The following is a 10,355-nucleotide window of genomic DNA, read 5'->3' on the forward strand; positions in this document are numbered from 1 at the left end:
TTACCTCCCGGTTCCCCTGGGAGAAAAGAGCACCCACGGACCGGTTGCATAGTAAGTTGCATATTTTCATTATTAATAATTATTTAATAATGATCAGTCATTATAATTCTGCTACTGTAGATATCTAGTTGCTGGAAATAATGATACCTATCCTATTAAGACAGGCAAAAATTTCGAGAGCGTTAGGTTCCCTCCTGTCTTTTCCCTGTAGCTTAGCACCAATACAGCACATGCTACTGCACTGCATGAAATAGTTGCCGCCACAAGGTTGTCCCATCCTGCCTTTTTTCCTCACATCCTGTTATAGTTGGGAGTATACTATAGTAATATTTTACAAATATAAGTGGGAAAGTATTTTAGATATAGATATAATTTAAGCTCTGAATCTGTTGATACACCCTTTCATGGTTACACAGCTCCAGTTAGGGTATTTTAAGTATTTATCTGTGCTTGCATACAAAAGCTGCTGTTCACTGAAGTGCGTAAGACTGACTTATGCCTCAGGTTAAACACACATAAATATTCAGCTAATGCAGGGCTAATACAAAAACCAATTCTGACTGAGAAAGTAATTTTTTTTATAGATATATGCTTGTAGAACTGTGATATGTTTTTTGAAGGGTAGTACATTCAGGTAAGTTAAATATATGTAATTTAGAATATGTATTTAAATAATATATTTTTTAACAGAAAAAAAAAAGTTATTTCGTACACAGGCAATACCTGTTTATTGAATGTAGTGTTTCATTGTTATTTATGTGTAGAATGTTGATGTTATTTTTTCTTTTTCCAAATGCTTTTTTATTCTAACAAATACTGATATGTCATAATGATCTGCTTGTGTGCACTTTTTAAAAATTAAAATTATTATCATTTATTATATGTGACTTATGCTAGTAGCAAATAATTCTGTTGTATTTTGGGGGGTTTTGCCTTACGCATACACACTTACAACCATGTTTGTATTAATTTAGTTCTGCCTGTGCTACTTATAAAATATCAAAACCTTTTGAAAGTCATCATGTGTGAAGGAAGGATTTAATATGTAGTGTTGAATCCAGTCCATGACTGTTTTTTAAAAAGTTGTCATGGAAAATTGTACACTTTTCATTGATAAATGATACAAAGATGTACAGTAACTTGATTTCAGCCTGTCTTTTGCTATCCAGGAAATTTGAAATTTTTTTTAGCTCAACCCACTGTTTTCATTGTATTAATCTAGACTTTCTTTCCTGTTTTTCATATTCAAGCACTGGAATATACATTCTTGATTTTTGAAGTCTTAGAAATCTCTTAAAAATTAAGACAGCATTTTCCAAATGATGGTGATGTTTTTATAGCTCTGCATTACTGGAGGTTTTTTTGCATGGTAGAAATAGGGCTCCTAGTCACAAAGATCACTTGTTTTTCCTCAGTCGCATTTGGGAACTGGTGTTAGCTGATCATGTTATTTCCATTTTAAATTTTGTTAGCTCATTTAGAGACAGGAGTTGCTGTGGATTTTAACAAAATAATGAAATCATTTTTCTATCTACTAAAGGATTTGCTGTTTGCCCTAGATTGCTGTTTGTATTTTTAGTAACTGTAAAATACAGCTAAAGTAGTTGTTGCCGTGTTGATTTTACAGCATAAGAAAGTTGTGTGTCATGCCACGGAATTCTTGGATACAGCTATACTGAACTGACTGTATTTTGGGATTCTAATTTTTTTCTTTAAGGCCATTTATTTTTACTGTCTGCATCACATAACAAAGTAACACTTGATTTTCTAGGAAGAAACAGACTCCTCATGCTTGCTGTCCTGGGAGTTTTCATCTCTAGATGAAGCCCTTGATCATGGTGCTGTTACCAGCACCTCACCTCTCAGCCTTTTTTCAAATGGGGTTTTTCATTCATATGTGCCTTGGGATCATGTTTTCAGTCTAGTAGTGTTTGTTCACAGGACCCTTAGCAAGCAGGAAGGTTTCTCTGCTGCAGCTCAGAACGTCCTTGGCCAGAAAAGCAGTAGAAATCAGAGATTCTGTGTAAAAGTTTGACCATGCTTTCAAAGACGAGCTCACCCAGTAAAGATTTAAAGAGATTTAAGCTGAATAAGAAGAGAAAAGTAACAAAAAGAAGATTAAAACACTAGTATTCTCTATCCCACTATATTTAGGTTTCCTAGTAAGCAGACATTTTTACCATAGACTTACTGAGGTACATAGCCAGATGTTAGGCATTGTATATGTTGTAGAATTTTATGGTTTTGCTAAGACTTTTGTGGCAGTTTTTCAGAAAAGCTGACTTGGTATGATCCAAGGTGGATAAGAGAGCCTGCAGCTGAACTGGCAGTAGTGTTCTTTTGGTAAATTAAACCAAAGCCACTTACAGTGTTGCTATTTTCTCCCAATATCTATAGCCAGTGAATTTCCATATTCAATCAGAATTTCAGAGCTTTAATTAGGTTAGATTGTAAGCATGTAGAGTCCTGAAACCGACCTGAACTCCCTACCCCTGCAATTCCCCATCTGTGAGAAAATGGACAGTAACACATCAGTGCCTGGTTTCTTGTTGGTTTTGAGAAAGGAAGGATTTGAAGGAGAAGATCATTATCTTATCATATGTTTTAGATTTGCTAATGTATGGGAAGACAGAATTTAAAGCAGAAGCCTAAGTCTTAGGGCTACCTGGGGCCCTACCCCCTTTAATCCTGTCTGCCAAGTAGCTTATTATTAGTGGCTTAAGGTTGATGGAAGAATTTTATCTGTTTCCTATCTGTGGCACAAAAACTGCTATAAATCCTATTGTAAGAAGCAAGTCTTTCCAGCAAGAGAAGAGCAACTCAGTAATTTCTCGCTGGACACCTGCCTGCTTAAGGGATAGCTTCGTAGGATAGATTCTTGAGCTCCATACAGAGTCAAGTGTTACAGGCTACTAGCACAAGATGTCTTTTGACTAGGCCTTTTAGCTATTTAACAGTGAATGAAATCAACCCTTGGATTTCCGTGAAAAGTTTAAAGAGGGACCATTACCATTCAGCTCAAAATGTCCTCTGCTAGAATTGTGTCTGGTGTCCTCCCTTGGAAAAGAGCCAGATTGCAGACATATTTTTTTTTTGTGACAAAAATCACTTTGTTGGTGATTTTCCTACAAGAAAGGTGACCTGGCTGCCTCCACTGACAAGCTGTTGAGCAGCGTCACATCTGCGTGCAGCCCTTACTGCGCTGGGAGGCCCAGGGTTGGCCAGCACAAACAGGGATCAAAGCAGGCCCCGATCGGAAAGGGTTGTGCGGAGCGTGAAGTAGATGTAATGACAGATTTCTTTCTGCTTTTTCAGCCAAAGCTTCCTGCAGATTATTTTAAGGCTGACATAGCTGAATCGTATTCCTTAAGGCCAGAGAGGTGAGCGTGCTATGGCGATGCCCGCTGGTGAGGAATGTAAGCGGTCAAAAACATGAATTTATTGCAGTCACGCAGGTCACCCTGATATGCATTTGGGTTCAGAATATTTTCTTGTGTACTTACAGCTGAACAGTAAGTGTATGGCAGCTGTCTCTCGATAGTAAAGCTTCCAAACATCTGAAGGTGGAGTGTGTTTTATATTGCCATCCACATCGATCTGCACCTTTCACTCTGGATTCTTCATGTAATGCTGTTGGCTTGCAACCTTTGCGTAAGGCTTCTACAGCTACGAACAGTCCAAGGGAATATCATCCTAGTGACAAGTAAACCATTCCCACCCAGAGAAATCCAGTGTCTTTAACATGCTGGTTTTATTGAGAACAATAATACTGTTTTCAGGAAGTACCTGACTTACAAACAGGCCTTTTTTGTTTGAGTGTTTGACAGGCTGGATCAAATACCTGACTAACATGTGTCCTATTACTTTTATGGCAGATTAATCTCCTTCGTTTAAAAACGATAGAGAAAAGGATGGGTTTGTGTGTAGAGGCTCTGCTGCAATCTTACATTTTGTTGTCTGTACAACTGTACCTCCTGATTGATTGACAACATAAGTATGTCAGATTCGGCTCTTCCTTTGGGTGGTACTACCAACAACTGAAACCGAGTGCCACTGGTTACGCTTTGCTTGCTTTTCATACAATTCAATCTTTCAAGAAATCTTTGATAACATCTAATTTCTAGAGCAGCTGTTGCACATCCAATAACTGTCTCCAGATCTCCCATCAACGATTCAGGCATGCCGAGCCCTTCTTCATTATCACCGTGACCACATTCCTATTCTTAGCCCAGATTCTCCCTTGCAGAGCAGCAGCCTACTCCGCTGTGGCAGCAGTCCACTTACTAATTTACAACTCCACCCACTAAATGCCACTGTGAATTATAAACTACTGAAGTAAACCATGTATTTTTAACAGCCTCAATTTTACCATCATGCCTGTTCATAAAAGTCAAAGATGTTTTTGAAGCGCAAAAATGCTAAGTTGGCATTTCAGGTTATTCTCAGGACATTGGCTGTTCCTCTGCAGTAAGTTTTCCTCCTCTGCTTGAGAAAATCAGTACATTAATATGCTGCAAAGCACAAACTGTTTTGTACCAACATTTCATTCTTTTTCTAAAGGAAAAGATCTTAAGAAATCTGCAGGAAGAGCCCAACCTAGGAGCTTTCAAGACTTTGTGCAAATCCTTTGCCAGAGTGCAGGCAAATTTTCCTGATTCTTTCCTAGGTTTTATTTCCAATTTGTCTGGGTTTTTTTACCATAGAGTAGCATATTAGGTCCTGTGTGTTATCAACTGCATAAACCATGGTAATGACATCAATTATACATGCCGCTGTTTAGTTTTGGGTTTTTTTTTTTTAATTGGGTTGTGTTGTAACAGATGACATTTGAACTTCAGTGGAATTTGCTGTAGCAAACTTCACCCCCAATCTGGTAGTCATTTATGTGTACTTAGCTTGAAGTGCACAAGTAACCCCTTGGAGACAGGCGGTGATGCAGAAGCCAACTTCTTTTCTTATGGGTTACTTTGGAGAGACAAACAATATAGTTCATGGGTCGTCGTGTTTGATAATGATTTGGTAATCAATATTGTTATATTATGGAAAACACAAAATCCACCTCACGTCTGTAATACCCTATCAAAGCTGTGATAAAACTGGGTCATAAATAATGCTGGTTTATTTTTCTTTAAAGTGATAAGGCTGTGTAATTGTTTAAAACCCACAAGTACTGCAAGCGTGTCACATACAGTTTTAAATAGCCTGTTTCTCTTCTACCTTTGGTGCTTGTTGTCTGCCCACAATGTAGACCACTTTAATTTTGTAGAACAGTGACCCAACAGACAAATAGTGTCATAATGAAGTTTCAGAACCTGCGAAGCAATGGTAAAGGATCAGCTCTTTGTCTAGAATATTCTTGAAAATATCAAACAATGTTACAGCAACTACTACAAAGCTTGCTGGGAGGCTTGGTTGAGAATTGTCACAGGCAGACAAAGTGGTCTAGGATTGATAAATTTTCTTTTCTTCAGTAGCTTCTGGCCTCCATCTTTTTATGAAACCCCAGAGCTTGAGTAAGGTTTTGGAAAGCAAGGCTGGTGGCTCTGGCAGAGGGGCAGCAGAATACAGCCTGCTGCTGGTGGGTTGATAGGAACAATCAGGAGAGAGGAGATTGCCTTTCAATAATATAAAATTAGGTGCTTGCATTTCTCTGGAATCAAGGGGAAGCTGAATGACCTGGTTGATCTTGTAAGAATTTTAACTCTAAATATGTTTTAAACGTCCAGTTTATTTCCATTTCAGATAATTCTACTTTTATTAAGTCTTGTTTTCCTAAGATGGTGGTTTAAGATAAATTTCAGGTGGATGTTTCTGAAGAGGTATAATCCTATAGTGTCTCCATAGAGAAAAATGAAGTTCTATAAATGGAGATTTCCAATATTGTTGTGACATTTACCGATGACGTTCCAACCCTTAGTAATTCAATGCAGTTGTACGCAAGCACTGACATTTTATCAAGCATGTGTGATGTGGAAAAAGACATTTAAATACTTCTTTGCCTACTTGTATTTCATGGGAGATTTCCCCAGGCAGAAGCATTCAGAGGTGGCAGATCTTGCTGATGTCCTGATACAGTGTGCATGTATAATAAGGGAAGTGTCGTTGCTTTCTACTGACACGTTTCTAGTAGACCCATCATCCCAAGATCTGAAACAAAACAAGCTGTCCAGAATTAAATAAATCCCAGTAACAGAAACAAAAACTCCGTGCTGTTGTTTTGCGGAAGACATCCTTTGAATCCTGCTAGGTACTGCTTGTTGATAGCATTCTTGGCATGGTTCCACTCCCAAACTTAGCATGCTTAAGCAATACTCACATCTGCTGGGGGTACTGGGAACAGTGATATCAACTACAGTTCATGTTTTTTATAAACTGCTGTTTGCTAGGATTCAGCTCTTCTGGCTTTGGTTACCAAGCTAACATCTGGAAACAGGACGACCTTATGATTTTTATACAATAAGTCTTGCTTCTTTCTAGCAGCCTAATCAATTCTCAGTTCTTGGCATCATATTCAGCTTTGAATGGTGAATGTCAAGAATTTCCTTTCCCTTCTGTCTTCTTACTATATTTAATGAACTAAAACTCTGTGTTAAAATAGGAACTTTGCTCCATCAAGTTCTGCCACCTTTGGAGTGCTTTCCAGGTATCACATAATGGAAAAATAGCGTCCCTTTCTCTGAAGGTGTCTTTTGTGAAGGTACTTTATTTCAACAAAGTATGAAAGCTTCAAGTGCCCAAGCACCCAGATTTTCACAAGCTCTCTAAGCATCCTTGTGCCTTTTTGGCAAACTTGTATTACTTGTTCTAACCACTCTCCACGGTTTCTAGAGGACGCCTTGATGATTTGGTTGCCCTTTCTTTGAACAATACCAAAACCCTTGAAGCGAGTTCTTTCCTTCAAACTTTTTTCCAGGCAGGTGCAAACACATTTTTTAATAATTTTCTAAAACCTATTTTGGGAGTCAGATCAGAGTTACATGAGAAATACCTTCACACATATTAGAATCTGATGCCTGAGTTCTCTATTGACTGCAGCTGCAGCAGTCCAAGTGAAAATGTAATTTAGCCCCAAGACTTGTTGCTCATTTCCATTTTGTCTTTACTTTCCATCTTGCTGTTTACATTAGCCGTGGAAGTTTCAGAAATGCCGGATGATGTACTTCCCAGGGATTATACAACTCTACAGTGAAGACTTTGTTTTGAACAGCCATTTCATTTTTCTCACAAATGGCACATTTCAGTGACAGCTGTAATTTGGACAATCAAATACCGGAAACAAGACAATCATGCCAAAAAGACCTCGGGGTGTACTCAGTAGTTACTCTTTGGTGCTAATTTTTTGTGTTTGCCTCTAGCACAAGTAGCCCAAATCTTGCAGGAAGAGTCTAACAGCAACTGCCCTCCCCAGTGTCTTCTCTACAGATCTCCTTACTTATTCAGGACCATCCTAAATTTTCTAGTTTCTCCTTTTTTGGATACAACTTATGTTTTAAAATCTTACAGTTATTAGTCTCACAGTATCTTACTTAAATAGGGCGAAAGTGTATTTTACTCTGTTACCTCCGGGATAAATACCAGTTTACAGTAGTGAACCTCATACTTCATTTTGCATGTCAGACTTCACTTCCCAAAGTATGAAGAGATGCATCTAAGAACTGTACACATGGATTAATTATTTAAAGGTATGTCCAAGGTTACCCAATTTGATTCCAGATTTTAGTGATTTAGTATCTGCTTTGGTCTGGGATGATATAAATTGAGTGCTCCCAACAGGAGATCATAACGAAGACTCATACACACTTGCAAGGTTGTGTGAAAGAGCATATGGATTACAGAAATCCCTCCAAGGTGAATGCCCAAGCAGTTGGGTTTGGATGGATGGCTAGATGCGGGATGGATAGTTTAGGTACAATGTCTGACTGTGCTGTCAAGTTGCTCCGAGAATGAGATTATTTCTTTTATGATAGATGAGGCATGTGAGATGTGATCGGAATTCCTGAATTATCTTACTGTTGTGTGTATTTGATTAGCCATTCAGAAGCCTAAGTTCTTGAATCTAAAAATCTGGAATTAATTATCCTTGCTTAACGTTTATCACACTGGAACGGATTAATCATCCTTTGAACTAGATTGTTTCCATACCCATACATTACTCAAGATTAACTCAGACTTAGCAAAATTTTATTAACTCAAAATCCATAGACCATTAATAAAGGCTTCCTGGGTCAGTACCAGTCTCAGACATTTCCTTCAAAGCAGTAAACTGCTCTCAGTAAACTGCTCAGTTTATTCTGCTTCTGCCGTGGCTTTTGATGGTGTTCTCTTTGCTCCTGGAAGGTGCTCCCGACCGCTGTTAACAGAAAGTGTGTTTCCAGTGCTCAGGGATGGAGGCACACATGGTGCCAATTCACAGTCCCCCTCTTGGATGAGAAAAGTGTGGACATGTAACGCATTTCAGGCATGCACACAAAACATTTAAAAAAAAAAAAAGGGGGGGGGTTGTGAACAAAGTGAGAGTGTGAATGTTTGCGGTTGCAGCTATTGTGCCCTCATTTCAACATAGGCTCCTTTTGTCTGGCAGACCCGCTATTCCTAGCCAAATGAAATGATACTCTCATACAGAAATATCTTAGAATGCTTGGTTTCATTCCTCTCCTCCCCCTCCCTTCCTTCTTTAAAAATAGTGTTTGCACGCAGTTTCGTGGGAAACTCACAAATTTGTGAACTTCGGTATCTTTACATGGAGGTTGTACGCAACTTCCCACACACCTTCAGACATATTATTGTTCTTCATTGAGAAGAAACGAAGACAAAAAGTCAGTTTTAATTCTTATTACAGAATCTTACAGTGTCTTATATAAAATGAAGCAACTCCTACTCCTATGCTCAGTCTCTATCTGATTCATTTTTTGACATTCTAACAGTACCTGTTGGAGCTAATGGCCAGGGTTTTATTAAAACTCCACGGGAGTTTTGCTACTGACATCAACATGGCCAGGACTCTGTCATATACTTTTCTATTCAGTGTACGTGAAGAAAAAGTCTGTAGCTGGTTTCTGAAGCTGGGATTTTGTTTGATTCAGAGCTATAGAGAATTGTGGACCAATTCAACCTGGCCATAAACACCTTTTTAGTCAGTGCTCCTGTTCCCGATCCTTAGCTTGCCCACTTGAAAATACCTGTGTTAAGTGCTCACAGAGCCCATAGGACAAAAATAACTTCCATGCATTAAGCCACTTAAATCTGTCAAACGTGAGAAATTATTTAATTCAACGTTTGAATTTGGCAATTTCAGTGACATCTTGCACCACATATCGTGTTTCTTAAATATGTCCCTAATGATGTAAAATTCATAGGGCAAGGCACCTGGTAACCATCTGACAGTGTCAAGGCATTTGATACTTATTTTAGAGCTCTTACTGTTCCACTGTGTAAAATTTAGTATTGCCATCTTCATAATTGATGTGCATATGAGCTGGCAAATACAAAATTTATATTTGGACTGCACACCTGTCTGCGGGTGGCTATTGACTATGGCCATATTTTTGAGATTAGAAACAACAGGCACAGTGTTCCTATGAACGCCTCTCAAGAACATATTGCTGACAGCTGTTTTATTCACTAAGTACTAAAACATTAAAAGAAGCTATATTTAGATTCCTTTAAATAAATAATCAGGGGGAGTTGTAGGTCTTAACATAACCTTAAACTCTGTGAAACCAGATGATAAATTGGGGTTGACTCTCTGGAGCAGCTGCTCAAGAAAAAGGATGTTGTTAGGGCCACAAAAGTGATCCAGGGGCTGGAGAACCTCTCCTATGAGGACAGGCTGAGGGAGCTGGGGTTGTTCAGCCTGGAGAAGAGAAGGCTGTAGGGAGACCTGATTGCGGCCTTTCAGTACCTAAAGGGGGCCTGTAGGAAAGATGGGGAAAATCTTTTTAGTAGGGCCAGCAGTGACAAGACAAGGGGTAATGGTTTTAAACTAAACCAGGGTAGGTTTAGACTAGATATAAGGAAGAAATTCTTTACAATGAGGGTGGTGAAACACTGGAACAGGTTGCCCAGAGAGGTGGTGGAGGCCCCATCCCTGGAAACATTCAAGGCCAGGTTGGACGGGGCTCTGAGCAACCTGATCTAGTTAGCGGTGTCCCTGCTCCTGCGGGGGGGTTGGACTAGATGACCTCTAGGGGTCCCTTCCAACCCAAAACATTCTATGATTCTATGATTCTAAGAGCCTTGCGGTATATTAACCTCATTAGCTAAAACCATTCTTCTTAATGAGTATATTGATCTTATAAAAGAAAGGAGGTAGTGATCGAAATTGGTAAAATTAGATGAAAATTCTGCTCACACAT

The sequence above is a fragment of the Egretta garzetta genome, unplaced genomic scaffold, assembly GCF_000687185.1.
Source record: "Egretta garzetta isolate BGI_Z169 unplaced genomic scaffold, ASM68718v1 scaffold43, whole genome shotgun sequence".
Classification (NCBI taxonomy): Eukaryota; Metazoa; Chordata; class Aves; order Pelecaniformes; family Ardeidae; genus Egretta; species Egretta garzetta.